This window comes from Pristiophorus japonicus, unplaced genomic scaffold, assembly GCF_044704955.1.
Source record: "Pristiophorus japonicus isolate sPriJap1 unplaced genomic scaffold, sPriJap1.hap1 HAP1_SCAFFOLD_118, whole genome shotgun sequence".
Taxonomy (NCBI): Eukaryota; Metazoa; Chordata; class Chondrichthyes; family Pristiophoridae; genus Pristiophorus; species Pristiophorus japonicus.
In genome coordinates, this window is record NW_027250842.1 from 445,840 (window position 1) to 464,324 (window position 18,485).

At 61.8% G+C, this 18,485-nt stretch overlaps 1 pseudogene; it reads right to left on the reverse strand.

Annotated features, from left to right (window-relative positions):
• Positions 1 to 18,485, reverse strand: part of LOC139242036 (E3 ubiquitin-protein ligase BRE1B-like) — an 80,109-nt pseudogene that overhangs the window by 58,606 nt on the left and 3,018 nt on the right.

An 18,485-nucleotide genomic window follows, 5' to 3' on the forward strand; every position in this document is an offset into this window, starting at 1 on the left:
GCAAAGTGCCGCAGTACAGCGGGACCTGGGGGTTACTTGTGCATGAAACACAAAAGGTTAGTATGCAGGTACAGCAAGTGATCAGGAAGGGCCAATGGAATCTTGGCCTTTATTGCAAAGGGGATGGAGTATAAAAGCAGAGAAGTCTTGCTCCAGTTATACAGGGTATTGGTGAGGCCACACCTGGAGTACTGCGTGCAGTTTTGGTCTCCTTATTTAAGGAGGGATATACTTGCATTGGAGGCAGTTCAGAGAAGGTTCACTCGGTTGATTCCAGAAATTAGGGAGTTGACTTATGAGGAAAGGTTGAGTTGGGCCTCTACTCATTGGAGTTCAGAAGAATGAGAGGTGATCTTATCGAAACGTATAAGATACTGAGGGGGCTTGACAGGGTAGATGCAGAGAGGATGTTTCCCCTCGTGGGGGAATCTAGAACTAGGGGGCATAGTCTCAGAATAAGGGGCCGCCCATTTAAAACTGAGATGAGGAGGAATTTCTTCTCTCAGAGCGTTGTAAATCTGTGGAATTCTCTGCCCCAGAGAGCTGTGGAGGCTGGGTCATTGAATATATTTAAGGTGGGGATAGATAGATATTTGAGCGATAAGGGAGTGAAGGGTTATGGGGAGCGGGCGGGGAAGTGGAGCTGAGTCCATGATCGGATCAGCCATGATCTTATTAAATGGTGGAGCAGGCTCGAGGGGCCGAATGGCCGACTCCTGCTCCTATTCCTTATGTTCTTAGTCTCACCACTCTCTGGGTAAAGAAGTTTCTTCTTAATTACCTATTGGATTTCTTGGTGACTATCTTATATTGATGGCCTTGAGTTATGCTCTTCCCCACAAGTGGGAAAATTCTCTCTGTATCCACTCGATCAAAACCTTTTGATAAATTTGAAGACCTCTATAAGGTCACCCCTCAGCTGTCTTTTTTCAAGAGAAAAGAGACCCAGACTATTCATCCTTTCCTGATATGTATACCCTCGCATTTCTGGTATCATCCTTGTAAATCTTCTCTGCACCCTCCCCAGTGCCTCTATATCCTTTTTATAATATGGCGATCAGAACTGTGCACAGTGCTCCAAGTGTGGTCTAACCAGACCAGAACTGTGCACGGTGCTCCAAGTGTGGTCTAACCAGACCAGAACTGTGCACAGTGCTCCAAGTGTGGTCTAACCAGACCAGAACTGTGCACAGTGCTCCAAGTGTGGTCTAACCAGACCAGAACTGTGCACAGTGCTCCAAGTGTGGTCTAACCAAACCAGAACTGTGCACAGTGCTCCAAGTGTGGTCTAACCAGACCAGAACTGTGCACGGTGCTCCAAGTGTGGTCTAACCAAATCAGAACTGTGCACGGTGCTCCAAGTGTGGTCTAACCAGACCTGAACTGTGCACAGTGCTCCAAGTGTGGTCTAACCAGACCAGAACTGTGCACAGTGCTCCAAGTGTGGTCTAACCAGACCAGAACTGTGCACAGTGCTCCAAGTGTGGTCTAACCAGACCAGAACTGTGCACAGTGCTCCAAGTGTGGGCTAACCAACGTTCGATGCAGGTTTAGCATAACTTCCCTAATTTGCAGTTCTATCCCTCTAGAAATACACCCTTGTGCTTGGTTTGTTTTTTTTAATGCTAACCTGTGTCGCATCGTTCAGTGATGTGTGTATTTGTATGCCGAGATCCCTTTGTTCCTCTCCCCCACCCAGACTCGCACCCTCCAAGTAATAAGTGACCTCTCTATTCTTCCTACCAAACTGTAACACCTCACATTTATCTGCGTTGAACTTCATTTGCCAATTAGATGCCCAGTCTGCAAGTTTATTAATGTCCTCCTGTAATGTGTGGCAGTCCAGTTTAGGAGAATGAGGGGCGAACTCCCTGAAACGTATAAAACGTATGGTGTGAAAACTTCCCGTTCCAGCCGGGAAAAACGTGGCCCCCATCCCCTCTCCCTGGCTGACGGATAAAACCCCTCAGCGTCCTGCGGCAGTACTTTCTGGATACATGTTGGAGACTGAACAGCCGTTACCTCCATCGACATCTTGTGATGCTTGCCCTGTAGCTGCGTGGTCAGGTCCTGGAGACGCCGGTTCTCCACCATCACGTCCTTGTTTAGGCACTTGGTGCTGTCATCCAGCCCGCTGAACCCGACTGGAACAGAGCGAGAGAGAGCGAGAGCGAGAGCGAGAGAGAGAGAGAGAGCGAGAGAGAGAGAGCGAGAGAGAGAGAGCGAGAGAGAGAGAGCGAGAGAGAGAGAGCGGGGAGGGGGAGAGTCAGTCGCAAATCAGGGTGAGACAGCGCGAAACTAGTCCTAAACTGATCTGCCAAATTGTCAGATGTGCTGGAGAGGGCAGGGGGGGACATGAGGGGAAGGAGGAGAGGGTGCCGGGGGTGGAGGTGAACGAGCCGGGGGGAGGGGGAGGGGGGTGAATGAGCCGGGGGGAGGGGGAGGGGGGTGAACGAGCCGGGGGGAGGGGGAGGGGGGTGAACGAGCCGGGGGGAGGGGGAGGGGGGTGAACGAGCCGGGGGGAGGGGGAGGGGGGTGAACGAGCCGGGGGGAGGGGGAGGGGAGTGAACGAGCCGGGGGGAGGGGGAGGGGGAGGGGGGTGAACGAGCCGGGGGGAGGGGGGAGGGGAGTGAACGAGCCGGGGGGAGGGGGAGGGGAGTGAACGAGCCGGGGGGAGGGGGAGGGGGGTGAACGAGCCGGGGGGGGGGGGGAGGGGGAGGGGGGTGAACGAGCCGGGGGGAGGGGGAGGGGGAGGGGAGTGAACGAGCCGGGGGGGGGTGAGTGAGGGGGGGGGGGAGGGGGAGGGGGGTGAACGAGCCGGGGGGGAGGGGAGTGAACGAGCCGGGGGGAGGGGGAGGGGAGTGAACGAGCCCGGGGGGGGGGGGGAGGGGGAGGGGGGTGAACGAGCCGGGGGGAGGGGGAGGGGGAGGAGGGTGAACGAGCCGGGGGGAGGGGGGAGGGGAGTGAACGAGCCGGGGGGAGGGGGGAGGGGAGTGAACGAGCCGGGGGGGGGGGAGGGGGAGGGGGGTGAACGAGCCGGGGGGGAGGGGAGTGAACGAGCCGGGGGGAGGGGGAGGGGAGTGAACGAGCCCGGGGGGGGGGGGAGGGGGAGGGGGGTGAACGAGCCGGGGGGGGGGGGGAGGGGAGTGAACGAGCCGGGGGGAGGGGGAGGGGGAGGAGGGTGAACGAGCCGGGGGGAGGGGGGAGGGGAGTGAACGAGCCGGGGGGAGGGGGGAGGGGAGTGAACGAGCCGGGGGGAGGGGGGAGGGGAGTGAACGAGCCGGGGGGAGGGGGAGGGGAGTGAACGAGCCGGGGGGGGGGGGGGGAGGGGAGTGAACGAGCCGGGGGGGGGGGGGGGAGGGGAGTGAACGAGCCGGGGGGGGGGGGGGAGGGGAGTGAACGAGCCGGGGGGGGGGGGAGGGGGGAGTGAACGAGCCGGGGGGGGTGGGGGGAGGGGAGTGAACGAGCCGGGGGGAGGGGGAGGGGGGGGTGAACGAGCCGGGGAGGGGGGGGGGAGGGGGGTGAACGAGCCGGGGGGGGGGGGAGGGGAGTGAACGAGCCGGGGGGGGGGGGGAGGGGGGTGAACGAGCCGGGGGGGGTGGGGGGAGGGGAGTGAACGAGCCGGGGGGAGGGGGAGGGGAGTGAACGAGCCGGGGGGAGGGGGGAGGGGAGTGAACGAGCCGGGGGGAGGGGGGAGGGGAGGGGAGGGGAGTGAACGAGCCGGGGGGAGGGGGAGGGGGAGGGGGAGGGGAGGGGAGTGAACGAGCCGGGGGGAGGGGGAGGGCGAGGGGAGGGGGTGAACGAGCCGGGGGGGGGGGGGGGAGGGGGAGGGGGGTGAACGATCCGGGGGGGGGGGGGGGGGGGAGGGGGAGGGGGGTGAACGAGCCGGGGGGGGGGGGAGGGGGGAGGGGGAGTGAACGAGCCGGGGGGAGGGGGAGGGGGAGGGGGGTGAACGAGCCGGGGGGGAGGGGAGTGAACGAGCCGGGGGGAGGGGGAGGGGGAGGGGGGTGAACGAGCCGGGGGGGAGGGGAGTGAACGAGCCGGGGGGAGGGGGAGGGGGAGGGGGAGGGGGGTGAACGAGCCGGGGGGAGGGGGAGGGGGAGGGGGGGTGAACGAGCCGGGGGGAGGGGGAGGGGGAGGGGGGGGTGAACGAGCCGGGGGGAGGGGGAGGGGGGGTGAACGAGCCGGGGGAGGGGGAGGGGGGTGAACGAGCCGGGGGGGAGGGAGTGAACGAGCCGGGGGAGGGGGAGGGGGAGGGGGAGGGGGGTGAACGAGCCGGGGGGAGGGGGAGGGGGGTGAACGAGCCGGGGGAGGGGGAGGGGGGTGAACGAGCCGGGGGGAGGGGGAGGGGGGTGAACGAGCCGGGGGAGGGGGAGGGGGGTGAACGAGCCGGGGGGAGGGGAGGGGGGTGAACGAGCCGGGGGGAGGGGGAGGGGGGTGAACGAGCCGGGGGGAGGGGGAGGGGGGTGAACGAGCCGGGGGGAGGGGGGAGGGGGAGGGGGAGTGAACGAGCCGGGGGAGGGGGAGGGGGTGAACGAGCCGGGGGGGGGGGGGGAGGGGGAGGGGGTGAACGAGCGGGGGGGGGGGGGAGGGGGAGGGGGAGGGGGAGGGGGGTGAACGAGCCGGGGGGAGGGGGAGGGGGGTGAACGAGCCGGGGGGGGGGGGAGGGGGAGTGAACGAGCCGGGGGGGGGGGGGGAGGGGAGTGAACGAGCCGGGGGGAGGGGGGAGGGGGTGAACGAGCCGGGGGGAGGGGGGAGGGGGGTGGGAACGAGCCGGGGGGAGGGGGGAGGGGGGTGAACGAGCCGGGGGGAGGGGGAGGGGGGTGAACGAGCCGGGGGGGGGGGGAGGGGAGTGAACGAGCCGGGGGGGGGGGGGGGGGGAGGGGAGTGAACGAGCCGGGGGGAGGGGGGAGGGGAGTGAACGAGCCGGGGGGGGGGGGGGGGGAGGGGAGTGAACGAGCCGGGGGGGGGGGGGGGAGGGGAGTGAACGAGCCGGGGGGGGGGGGGGGGAGGGGAGTGAACGAGCCGGGGGGGGGGGGGAGGGGAGTGAACGAGCCGGGGGGGGGGGGGAGGGGAGTGGAACGAGCCGGGGGGGGGGGGGGGGGGGGAGGGGGAGTGAACGAGCCGGGGGGAGGGGGGAGGGGGGTGAACGAGCCGGGAGGGGGGGGGGGAGGGGAGTGAACGAGCCGGGGGGGGGGGGGGGGGAGGGGGAGTGAACGAGCCGGGGGGGGGGGGGGGGGAGGGGAGTGAACGAGCCGGGGGGAGGGGGGAGGGGGGTGAACGAGCCGGGGGGGGGGGGGGGGGGGAGGGGAGTGAACGAGCCGGGGGGGGGGGGGGGGAGGGGAGTGAACGAGCCGGGGGGGGGGGGGGAGGGGAGTGAACGAGCCGGGGGGGGGGGGGAGGGGGAGTGAACGAGCCGGGGGGGGGTGGGGGGAGGGGAGTGAACGAGCCGGGGGGAGGGGGAGGGGGGAGGGGGGAGGGGGGGGGGGGTGAACGAGCCGGGGGGAGGGGGAGGGGGTGAACGAGCCGGGGGGGGGGGGGGAGGGGAGTGAACGAGCCGGGGGGGGTGGGGGGAGGGGAGTGAACGAGCCGGGGGGGGGGGGGGGGGAGGGGGGTGAACGAGCCGGGGGGAGGGGGAGGGGAGGTGGGTGAACGAGCTGGGGGGAGGGGGAGGGGGAGGGGGAGGTGGGTGAACGAGCTGGGGGGAGGGGGAGGGGGAGGGAGGGGGGGGGTGAACGAGCCGGGGGGGGGGGGGGGGAGGGGGGTGAACGAGCTGGGGGGAGGGGGAGGGGGAGGGAGGGGGGGGGGTGAACGAGCCGGGGGGGGGGGGAGGGGGTGAACGAGCCGGGGGGAGGGGGAGGGGGGTGAACGAGCCGGGGGAGGGGGAGGGGGAGGGGGAGGGGGGTGAACGAGCCGGGGGGAGGGGGAGGGGGAGGGAGGGGGAGGGGGGTGAACGAGCCGGGGGGGGAAGGGGGAGGGGGAGGGGAGTGAACGAGCCGGGGGAGGGGGAGGGGAGGGGGGTGAACGAGCCGGGGGGGGGGGGGGGGGGGGAGGGGGGGTGAACGAGCCGGGGGGGGGGGGGGGGGGAGGGGGGGTGAACGAGCCGGGGGGGGGGGGGGGAGGGAGGGGGGAGGGGGGGTGAACGAGCCGGGGGGGGGGGGGGGAGGGGGGGTGAACGAGCCGGGGGGGGGGGGGGAGGGGAGTGAACGAGCCGGGGGGGGGGGGGGGGGAGGGGAGTGAATGAGCCGGGGAGGGAGGGGGAGGGGGGTGAACGAGCCGGGGGGGGGGGGGGGGAGGGGGGGTGAACGAGCCGGGGGAGGGAGGGGGAGGGGGGGTGAACGAGCCGGGGGAGGGAGGGGGAGGGGGGTGAACGAGCCGGGGGGGGGGGGGAGGGGGGGTGAACGAGCCGGGGGGGGGGGGAGGGGGGTGAATGAGCCGGGGGGGGGGGGGAGGGGAGTGAACGAGCCGGGGGGGGGGGGGGGGGGAGGGGAGTGAATGAGCCGGGGGGAGGGGGAGGGGGGTGAATGAGCCGGGGAAGGGGGAGGGGGGTGAACGAGCCGGGGGAAGGGGGAGGGGGGTGAACGAGCCGGGGAAGGGGTAGGGGGGTGAATGAGCCGGGGGGAGGGGGAGGGGGGTGAATGAGCCGGGGGGAGGGGGAGGGGGGTGAACGAGCCGGGGGAAGGGGGAGGGGGGTGAACGAGCCGGGGGAGGGGGAGGGGGGTGAACGAGCCGGGGGGGGGGGGGAGGGGAGTGAACGAGCCGGGGGGGGGGGGGGAGGGGAGTGAACGAGCCGGGGGGAGGGGGGAGGGGGGTGAACGAGCCGGGGGGAGGGGGGAGGGGAGTGAATGAGCCGGGGGGGGGGGGGAGGGGAGTGAACAAGCCGGGGGGAAGGGGGAGGGGGGTGAATGAGCCGGGGGGAGGGGGAGGGGGTGAATGAGCCGGGGGGGGGAAGGGGGAGGGGGGTGAATGAGCCGGGGGGAGGGGGGTGAATGAGCCGGGGGGAGGGGGAGGGGGAGTGAACGAGCCGGGGGGAGGGGGAGGGGAGTGAACGAGCCGGGGGAGAAGGGGGAGGGAGGTGAATGAGCCGGGGGGAGGGGAGTGAACGAGCCGGGGGGAGGAGGAGGGGAGTGAACGAGCCGGGGGGGGGGGAAGGGGGAGGGAGGTGAATGAGCCGGGGGGGAGGGGAGTGAACGAGCTGGGGGGAGGGGGAGGGGGGTGAATGAGCCGGGGGGAGGGGGAGGGGGGTGAACAAGCCGGGGGGGGAAGGGGGAGGGGGGTGAATGAGCCGGGGGGAGGGGAGTGAACGAGCCGGGGGGAGGGGGAGGGGGAGTGGGGGGGGGAGGAGAAGGAGTGGTGCGAGTTCGATCAGGCACATGTCGGACGGTCTCGATGACCCGCCTACCTTCGCTGTTGATTTTCAGCACAGGTCCTCAATGCGTCGGTGCAGTTTGTCGAAGACCTCGACAATCGGGACACCGCCTTCTTGGAGAACTCCATGCGGGTCCTGCAGCTGCAGCTCAATCTCCTCGCTGCTGCTGCTGGCCAGCGTGGCCAGGAAGGAGAGCGCAGGCTCGTTGAGCTCCTCCTTCGCCAGGGAAGGTGGTGGGGTGGGTCTGAGAGAGTGAGAGAGAGAGAGGGAGAGGTCATCGATCGTGGTCAAGAACCCGGAGCAGTCCCTTCGGCCCCTCGAGCCTGCACCACCGTTCAATGAGATCGTGGTCGACCTTGTACCCCAGCCCCAGTTTCCTGCACCATCTCCGTATCTCTTGTGCAACGTATGAGTATTGCAGAGCTGTTGACAGCCTGGGAGGAGGGGAGCGGGGCAGGTCAGAGGGCCTCCCTGCAGGACTGCTCCTCGGCATGGCTGAGGTGCTCATCAACCGGTTGTGGTTTCATTAAGTCGTGTGAACGTCACGTGACTGGCTAAGCCACTCCCATTCAACAGCTCGACAACTATTTTTTGTCGAACTTTTAAATCAAGTGACCCTTTTTTTTTTTTAAGGGCGCCAAAATCCACAAATTATTAAAACATTAAAGGGAACCTCGTCAAGGGGGTCGTTCAACCCCACTGCCTGCCTCTGTTCCAGGGCTACATTCAGAAGAACATAAGAAACAGGAGCAGGAGTGGGCCATACGGCCCCTCGAGCCTGCTCCGCCATTTAATACGATCATGGCTGATCCGATCATGGACTCAGCTCCACTTCCCCGCCCGCTCCCCATAACCCTTCACTCCCTTATCGCTCAAAAATCTGTCTATCTCCACCTTAAATATATTCAATGACCCAGCCTCCACAGCTCTCTGGGGCAGAGAATTCCACAGATTTACGACCTTCAGAGAAGAAATTTTTCCTCATCTCAGTTTTAAATGGGCGGCCCCTTATTCTAAGACCATGCCCCCTAGTTCTAGTCTCCCCCATCAGTGGAAACATCCTCTCTGCATCCACCTTGTCGAGCCCCCCTCATAATCTGATACGTTTCGATAAGATCACCTCTCATTCTTCTGAATTCCAATGAGTAGAGGCCCAACCTCCTCAACCTTCCCTCATAAGTCAACCCCCTCATCTCCGGAATCAACCGAGTGAACCTTCTCTGAACTGCCTCCAAAGCAAGTATATCCTTTCGTAAATATAGAAACCAAAACTGCACGCAGTATTCCAGGTGTGGCCTCACCAATACCTTATATATCTGTGCTTTTATACTCGATCCCCCTTGCAATAAAGGCCAAGATACCATTGACCTTCCTGATCACTTGCTGTACCTGCATACTATCCTTTTGTGTTTCATGCACAAGTAACCCCCAGGTCCCGCTGTACTGCGGCACTTTGCAATCTTTCTCCATTTAAATTCTTCAATTTTACTTCTGTCAAAGTGCATGACCTCACACTTTCCAACATTATACTCCTTCTGACAAATTTTTGCCCACTCACTGAGCCTGTCTATGTCCTTTTGCAAATTTTTTGTGTCCTCCTCACACATTGCTTTTCCTCCCATCTTTGTATCATCAGTAAACTTGGCTACGTTACACTCAGTCCCTTCTTCCAAGTCGTTAATATAGATTGTAAATAGTTGGGGTCCCAGCACTGATCCCTGCGGCACCCCACTAGTTACTGATTGTCAACCAGAGAATGACCCATTTATCCCGACTCTCTGTTCTCTGTTAGTTAGCCAATCCTCTATCCATGCAAATATCATTACCCCCAACCCCGTGAACCTTTATCTTGTGCAATAACCTTTTATGTGGCACCTTGTCAAATGCCTTCTGGAAATCCAAATACACCACATCTACTGGTTCCCTTTATCCACCCTGTTCATTACATCCTCAAAGAACTCCAGCAAATTTGTCAAACATGATTTCCCTTCATAAATCCATGCTGACTCTGCCCGACGGAATTTTGCTTTTCCAAATGTCCTGCTACTGCTTCTTTAATAATGGACTCCAACATTTTCCCAACCACAGATGTTGGGCTAACTGGTCTATAGTTTCCTGCTTTTTGTCTGCCTCCTTTTTTAAATAGGGGCGTTACATTTGCAGGTTTCCAATCTGCTGGGACCTCCCCAGAATCCAGGAATTTGGTCAATTACAACCAATGCATCCACAATCCCTGCCGCTACTTCTCTTAAGACCCGAGGATGCAAGCCATCAGGTCCAGGGGATTTATCTGTCTTTAGTCCCATTATCTTACTGAGTACCACCTCCTTAGTGATTGTAATTGTGTTAAGTTCCTCCCCCTCCATATAGCCCCTTGACTATCCACTGTTGGGATATTGTTAGTGTCCACTACCGTAAAGACTGATACAAAATGTTTGTTCAGTTTCTGCCATCTCCATGTTCCCCATTACTAATTCCCTGGTCTCGTCCGCTCAGGGACCAACATTTACTTTAGCCACTCTTTTCCTTTTTATATACCTGGAGAAACTCTTGCTATCTGTTTTTAATATTTTGTGCTAGTTTACTTTCATAGTCTATCTTCCCTTTGTTAATCATTTTTTTAGTCATTCTTTGCTTCCTATTAGCTTTGGTCACTTTGTGTGCCCTTGTTTTTAAATCGGATACCGTCCTTTATTTCTTCAGTTAGCCACGGATGGCTATCTTTTCTCGCACACCATTTCCTCCTCACCGCAATATATTTTTCTTGAGTTGTGACATATCTCCTGAAATGTACACCACTGTTCATCAACCGTCCTGCACTTTAATCTATTTTCCCAGGCCACTTTAGCCAACTCTGCCCTCATCCCAAAGCGCTTTACAGCCAATGAAACACTTTCTGAAGTGTAGTCGCTGTAGGAAACGCGGCAGCCAATTGCGCACAGCAAGCTCCCACAAGCAACAATGAGATTAAAATGATCAGATTTGTGTGTGATTTTGGCTGAGGGAGAATAATTGCCTCCAGGATACCAGGGAGGACTTCCATTCTCTACTTCCAGTCGTGTTGTGGGATTTTTTTTGTGTCCACCCTCCGACAGTGCAGCGCTCCCTCAGTACCGCCCCTCCGACAGTGCGGCGCTCCCTCAGTACTGCCCCTCCGACAGTGCGGTGCTCCCTCAGTACCGCCCCTCCGAGAGTGCGGCGCTCCCTCCGTACTGCCCCTCCGACAGTGCAGCACTCCCTCAGTACCGCCCCTCCGACAGTGCGGCGCTCCCTCAGTACTGCCCCTCCGACAGTGCAGCACTCCCTCAGTACCGCCCCTCCGACAGTGTGGCACTCCCTCAGTACCGCCCCTCCGACAGTGCGGCGTTCCCTCAGTACTGCGTTCCCTCAGTACTGCCCTCCGACAGTGCGGCGCTCCCTCAGCACTGGCAACCGTGGAGTTCGGCCTGGTTGATGGGGCTGGAACCCACGACCTTCTGGCCCACAGCCAAGCTGACATTTCACGAGCGACACTGCAATGCAGGGAGGGAGGGGGGGGGGGGGTGGGAATTCGAGCTAAAAACCGTGCGCCTGTCGCAGTCTGTGGACATTAACAGCCGGCAAATGTAAGGGCAGGGGGTAGAGGGGAGAGGGGCTCAGACAACTCAACCTTTTTCCTGTTCCGCCTCCTCCTGGCTTTCCCGGGTCTCGCTGGGGCGGTCCGGTTCTCCACTCGCCGCCTCCCCCGCGCCGTCCGCCGGCTCCTCTGGCTGCGAGTCGTAGCGGTGGAGCAGCACCTGAACATTCTCGTCCAGCTGTGAGCGGGGAGAGAGGGGGGGGGGGGCGGGGGAGAGAGGGAGGGAGGGGGGGAGAGAGGGGGGGGGGGAGGAGGAGGGGGGGGGGAGAGAGGGGGGGGGGGGCGGGGGAGAGAGAGGGAGGGAGGGGGGGGGGAGAGAGGGGGGGGGGGAGGAGAGGGGGGGGGGGGAGAGGGGGGGGGGGGGGAGAGGGGGGGAGGAGGGGGGGGGGAGGGAGGAGGGGGGGGAGAGAGGGGGGGGGGGGGAGAGAGGGGGGGGGAAGAAGGGGGGGGGGGAGAGGGGGGGGGGAGGAGGAGGGGGGGGGAGAGAGGGGGGGCGGGGGGAGGGGGGGGGGGAGAGAGGGGGGGTGGGGGGGGGAGGGAGGAGGGGGGGGAGAGAGAGGAGGGGGGGGAGAGGGGGAGAGAGGAGGAGGGGGGGGGGGAAGAGGGGGGGGGTGGGGGGGGGAGAGAGGGGGGGGTGGGGGGGGGAGGGAGGAGGGGGGAGAGAGAGGAGGGGGGGGAGAGGGGGAGAGAGAGGAGGGGGGGGAGAGAGAGGAGGGGGAGGGGGAGAGAGAGGAGGGGGGGAGAGAGGGGGGGATGGGGGGGGGAGGGGGAGAGAGAGGGAGCGAGGGGGGAAAGAGAGGGAGGGAGGGGGTGGGGAGAGAGGGGGGGAGAGAGAGGAGGGGGGGGGAGAGAGAGGAGGGGGGGGGGAGAGAGAGGAGGGGGGGGGAGAGAGGGAGAGAGAGGAGGGGGGGGGAGAGAGGGAGAGAGAGGAGGGGGGGGAGAGAGAGGAGGGGGAGGGGGAGAGAGAGGAGGGGAGAGAGAGGGAGGGAGGGGGGGAAGAGAGGGAGGGAGGGGGGGGGGAAGAGAGGGAGGGAGGGGGGGGGAAGAGAGGGAGGGAGGGGGGGAAGAGAGGGAGGGAGGGGCGGGAAAGAGAGGGAGGGAGGGGGGGGGGGAAAGAGAGGGAGGGAGGGGGGGGGGGAAAGAGAGGGAGGGAGGGGGGGGAAAGAGAGGGAGGGAGGGGGGGAAAGAGAGGGAGGGAGGGGGGAAAGAGAGGGAGGGAGGGGGGAAAGAGAGGGAGGGAGGGGGGGAAAGAGAGGGAGGGAGGGGGGGAAAGAGAGGGAGGGAGGGGGGAAAGAGAGGGAGGGAGGGGGGGAAAGAGAGGAGGGAGGGGGGGAAAGAGAGGGAGGGAGGGGGGGAAAGAGAGGGAGGGAGGGGGGAAAGAGAGGGGGGAGGGGGGAGGGGGGGAAAGAGAGGGAGGGAGGGGGGGAAAGAGAGGGAGGGAGGGGGGAAAGAGAGGGAGGGAGGGGGGGAAAGAGAGGGAGGGAGGGGGGGAAAGAGAGGGAGGGAGGGGGGGAAAGAGAGGGAGGGAGGGGGGAAAGAGAGGGAGGGAGGGGGGGGAAAGAGAGGGAGGGAGGGGGGGAAAGAGAGGGAGGGAGGGGGGGAAAGAGAGGGAGGGAGGGGGGGAAAGAGAGGGAGGGAGGGGGGGAAAGAGAGGGAGGGAGGGGGGGAAGAGAGGGAGGGAGGGGGGGAAAGAGAGGGAGGGAGGGGGGGAAAGAGAGGGAGGGGGGGGGGGGAAGAGAGGGAGGGAGGGGGGAGAGAGGGAGGGAGGGAGGGGGGGGAAGAGAGGGGGGGGGAAAGAGAGGGAGGGGGGGGGAAGAGAGGGAGGAGGGAGGGGGGGGAAGAGAGGGGGGGGGAAAGAGAGGGAGGGGGGGGGAAGAGAGGGAGGGAGGGAGGGGGGGGAAGAGAGGGAGGGAGGGAGGGGGGGGGAAGGAGGGAGGGAGGGGGGGGGGAAGAGAGGGAGGGAGGGGGGGGGGGAAGAGAGGGAGGGAGGGGGGGAAAGAGAGGGAGGGAGGGGGGGAAAGAGAGGGAGGGAGGGGGGGAAAGAGAGGGAGGGAGGGGGGGAAAGAGAGGGAGGGAGGGGGGGGAAAGAGAGGGAGGGAGGGGGGGGAAAGAGAGGGAGGGAGGGGGGGGGAAAGAGAGGGAGGGAGGGGGGGGAAAGAGAGGGAGGGAGGGGGGGGAAAGAGAGGGAGGGAGGGGGGGAAAGAGAGGGAGGGAGGGGGGGAAAGAGAGGGAGGGAGGGGGGGAAAGAGAGGGAGGGAGGGGGGGAAAGAGAGGGAGGGAGGGGGGGAAAGAGAGGGAGGGAGGGGGGGAAAGAGAGGGAGGGAGGGGGGGAAAGAGAGGGAGGGAGGGGGGAAAGAGAGGGAGGGAGGGGGGGAAAGAGAGGGAGGGAGGGGGAAAGAGAGGGAGGGAGGGGGGGAAAGAGAGGGAGGGAGGGGGGGAAAGAGAGGGAGGGAGGGGGGGAAAGAGAGGGAGGGAGGGGGGGAAGAGAGGGAGGGAGGGGGGGAAGAGAGGGAGGGAGGGGGGGAAGAGAGGGAGGGAGGGGGGGAAGAGAGGGAGGGAGGGGGGGGGAAGAGGGAGGGAGGGGGAAGAGAGGGAGGGAGGGGGGGAAGAGAGGGAGGGAGGGAGGGGGGGGAAGAGAGGGAGGGAGGGGGGGGAAAAGAGAGGGATGGGGGGGAAAGAGAGGGAGGGGAGGGAGGGAGGGAGGGGAGGGAGGGAAGAGGGAGGGAGGGAAGGGAGGGAGGGAGGGAGGGAAGGGAGGGAGGGAGGGGAGGGAGGGAGGAGAGGGGAGGGGAGGGAGGGAGGGAGGGAGGGAGGGGAGGGAGGGAGGGGAGAGAGAGAGAGAGGGAGAAAGAGGGAGGGAGGTGGGTTTATTGCAGCGAGACACAGTGATGCTCAGGCATTGGGTGGATTCAAACACCGACAGAATCGATGTGTTTACATATGAACATAAGAAATCGGAACAGGAGTCGGCCATAGGGCCCCTCGAGCCTGCTCCGCCATTTAAGACTGGATCGACTGGGCCTGTATTCACTGGAGTTTAGAAGGATGAGAGGGGGATCTCATAGAAACATAATAAAATTCTGACGGGACTGGACAGGTTAGATGCAGGAAGAATGTTCCCGATGTTGGGGAAGTCCAGAACCAGGGGTCACAGTCTAAGGATAAGGGGTAAGCCATTTAGGACCGAGATGAGGAGAAACTTCTTCACCCAGAGAGTGGTGAACCTGTGGAATTCTCTACCACAGAAAGTTGTTGAGGCCAGTTCGTTGGATATATTCAAAAGGGAGTTAGATGTGGCCCTTACGGCTAAAGGGATCAAGGGGTATGGAGAGAAAGCAGGAATGGGGTACTGAGGTGAATGATCAGCCATGATCACATTGAATGGTGGTGCAGGCTCGAAGGGCCGAATGGCCGACTCCTGCACCTATTTTTCTATGAAACAAACAAAATTCTGACAGGGCTTGACCAGGTCGATGCAGGGAGGAGGTTTCCCTCGATGCAGGGGGTCGCGTACACCGGGGGAAGGGATGGGCACACGGGGGGAGGGGGGGTGAAGGACACCGGGCACCACAGAGGTCAGAGGGCGCAGCAAGACTGGGTGGGAGGGGGGGGTGGTGAAGGACACCGGGCACCACAGAGGTCAGAGGGCGCAGTAAGACTGGGTGCGGGGGGGGGGGGGGGGTGAAGGACACCGGGCACCACAGAGGTCAGAGGGCGCAGCAAGACTGGGTGGGGGGGTGGTGAAGGACACCGGGCACCACAGAGGTCAGAGGGCGCAGTAAGACTGGGTGCGGGGGGGTGAGGGGGGTGAAGGACACCGGGCACCACAGAGGTCAGAGGGCGCAGTAAGACTGGGTGCGGGGGGGTGAGGGGGGTGAAGGACACCGGGCACCACAGAGGTCAGAGGGCGCAGTAAGACTGGGTGGGAGGAGGGGGAGAGGTGCGGGACGCGGAGACTGACTTGGCTCCAGTAGCGGTTGACTATCAGCAGGGTGGCATCGTCGGTGGCCTGCCTCTTCTCCAGCTTCTCGATGCGCTCCCGCAGCTCGTCCTCGATGGCCTGCCGCTGCTCCAAGCGCTCCGCCAGCTTCTTGTTCTTGAACTGCAGCACTTTGAGGTCCATCTCCTCCTGCAAAGGGTGGGGGGGGTGGGGGGCGGAACAAGAGGGCGGCGTGAAGGCAGCAGGAAAAGGGGGCGGAGCGAAGGACAGCCGCCAATCAGACCCCGCACAAAAGATCAAATAGCTCGCCTTGCAGGTCGGTCGCGTCTCCAGCGCAGCGCAGCATCCCAAGCTGCTGCACAGGAGCGTTCTCAGACCAAGGCCCGGAAGTCCCGTGTACGCAGTGTCTGCGGACCCCGGGAAGGCGTCCGAAAAGACGGTTTTCAGCGTGCAACGCGCACGCGCTGAAAATCGCCATTTCCGATTGGTCAAGCTGCAACTTTTGACAAGGTCCCCCACACGAGATTGGTGTGCAAGATCAAAGCACATGGTATTGGGGGTAATGTACTGACGGGGATCGAGAACTGGTCGGCAGACAGGAAGCAGAGAGTCGGGATAAACGGGTCCTTTTCAGAATGGCAGGCAGTGACTAGTGGGGTGCCGCAGGGCTCAGTGCTGGGACCCCATCTATTTACAATATACATCAATGATTTAATGAAGGAATTGAATGTAATATCTCCAAGTTTGCAGATGACACTAAGCTGGGTGGCAGTGTGAGCTGTGAGGAGGACGCTAAGAGGCTGCAGGGTGACTTGGACAGGTTAGGTGAGTGGGCAAATGCATGGCAGATGCAGTATAATGTGGATAAATGTGAGGTTATCCACTTTGGGGGCAAAAACAGGAAGGCAGAATATTATCTGAATGGCGGCAGATTAGGAAAAGGGGAGGTGCAACGAGACCTGGGTGTCATGGTACATCAGTCACTGAAGGTTGGCATGCAGGTACAGCAGGCGGTGAAGAAGGCAAATGGCATGTTGGCCTTCATAGCGAGGGGATTTGAGTACAGGGGCAGGGAGGTCTTACTACAGTTGTACAGGGCCTTGGTGAGACCACACCTGGAGTATTGTGTACAGTTTTGGTCTCCTAACTTGAGGAAGGACGTTCTTGCTATTGAGGGAGTGCAGCGAAGGTTCACCAGACTGATTCCCGGGATGGCAGGACTGACATATGAAGAAAGACTGGATCAACTAGGCTTGTAGTCACTGGAGTTTAGAAGGATGAGCGGGGATCTCATAGAAACGTTTAAAATTCTGACGGGATTGGACAGGTTAGATGCAGGAAGAATGTTCCCGATGTTGGGGAAGTCCAGAACCAGGGGTCACAGTCTAAGGATAAGGGGTAAGCCATTTCGGACTGAGATGAGGAGAAACTCCTTCACCCAGAGAGTGGTGAACCTGTGGAATTCTCTACCGCAGAGAGTTGTTGAAGCCAGTTCGTTAGATACATTCAAAAGGGAGTTAGATGTGGCCCTTATGGCTAAAGGGATCAGGGCGTATGGAGAGAAAGCAGGAAAGGGGTACTGAAGTTGAATGATCAGCCATGATCATATTGAATGGTGGTGCAGGCTCGAAGGGCCGAATGGCCTACTCCTGCACCTATTTTCTATGTTTCTATATATCAACGAACTGGTCAGGTTGGGCAGAACAGTGGCAAATGGAATTTAATACGGAGAAGTGTGAGGTAATGCATTTGTGGAGGGCTAACAAGGCGAGGGAATACACATTAAATGGTCGGACACTGAGGGGTGTAGAGGAACAGGGGGACCTTGGAGTGCAGGTCCACAGATCCCTGAAGGGAGCAGGCCAGGTCGATAAGGTGGTTAAGAAGGCACACGGAATACTTGCCTTTATTGGTCGAGGCATGGAATACAAGAGCAGAGAGGGTTATGCTTGAACTGTATAAAACACTGGGTTAGGCCACAGCTGGAGTACTGCGTGCAGTTCTGGTCACCACATTACAGGAAAGATGTGATTGCACTGGAGAGGGTGCAGAGGAGATTTACCAGGATGTTGCCGGAACTGGAGAATTTTAGTGATGAGGAAAGATTGGATAGGCTGGGGTTGTTTTCTTTGGAACAGAGGAGGCTGAGGGGAGACCTGATTGAGGTGTATAACATAATGAGGGGCCTGGATGGAGTGGATAGGACGGACCTGTTTCCCCTTAGCAGAGGGGTCAACAACCAGGTGGCATAGATTTATTGGAGGGAGGTTTGGAGGGGATTTGAGGGGAAATGACTTCACCCAGAGGGCGGTGGGGGTCTGGGGTGGAACTCACGGCCTGAAAGGGTGGTAGAGGCAGAAACCCTCACCACATTTTAGTACTTCGATGTGCACCTGAAGTGCCGTAACCTACAGGGCTATGGACCCAGAGCTGGAAAGTGGGATTAGGCCGAGATAGCTCTTGGTCGGCCGGCGCGGACACGATTGCGAGATTCTGTAAAGGTTCACAACCCTGTGTTACTGACTGTATCTGTACTGATGTTAATCCAGCTCCCTCACACTGTCACTCAGTAACCCCTCTCCCCCAGCGCCCTGTGTTACTGACTGTATCTGTACTGATGTTAATCCAGCTCCCTCACACTGTCACTCAGTAACCCCTCTCCCCCAGCACCCTGTGTTACTGACTGTATCTGTACTGATGTTAATCCAGCTCCCTCACACTGTCACTCAGTAACCCCTCTCCCCCAGCGCCTGTGTTACTGACTGTATCTGTACTGATGTTAATCCAGCTCCCTCACACTGTCACTCAGTAACCCCTCTCCCCCAGCACCCTGTGTTACTGACTGTATCTGTACTGATGATAATCTCCCTCACACTGTCACTCAGTAACCCCTCTCCCCCAGTGCCCTGTGTTACTGACTGTATCTGTACTGATGTTAATCCAGCTCCCTCACACTGTCACTCAGTAACCCCTCTCCCCCAGCACCCTGTGTTACTGACTGTATCTGTACTGATGTTAATCCAGCTCCCTCACACTGTCACTCAGTAACCCCACCTCCCAGCGCCCTGTGTTACTGACTGTATCTGTACTGATGTTAATCCAGCTCCCTCACACTGTCACTCAGTAACCCCTCTCCCCCAGCGCCCTGTGTTACTGACTGTATCTGTACTGATGTTAATCCAGCTCCTTCACACTGTCACTCAGTAACCCCTCTCCCCCAGCACCCTGTGTTACTGACTGTATCTGTACTGATGTTAATCCAGCTCCCTCACACTGTCACTCAGTAACCCCTCTCCCCCAGCACCCTGTGTTACTGACTGTATCTGTACTGATGTTAATCCAGCTCCCTCACACTGTCACTCAGTAACCCCTCTCCCCCAGCACCCTGTGTTACTGACTGTATCTGTACTGATGTTAATCCAGCTCCCTCACACTGTCACTCAGTAACCCCTCTCCCCCAGCGCCCTGTGTTACTGACTGTATCTCTACTGATGTTAATCCAGCTCCCTCACACTGTCACTCAGTAACCCCTCTCCCCCAGCACCCTGTGTTACTGACTG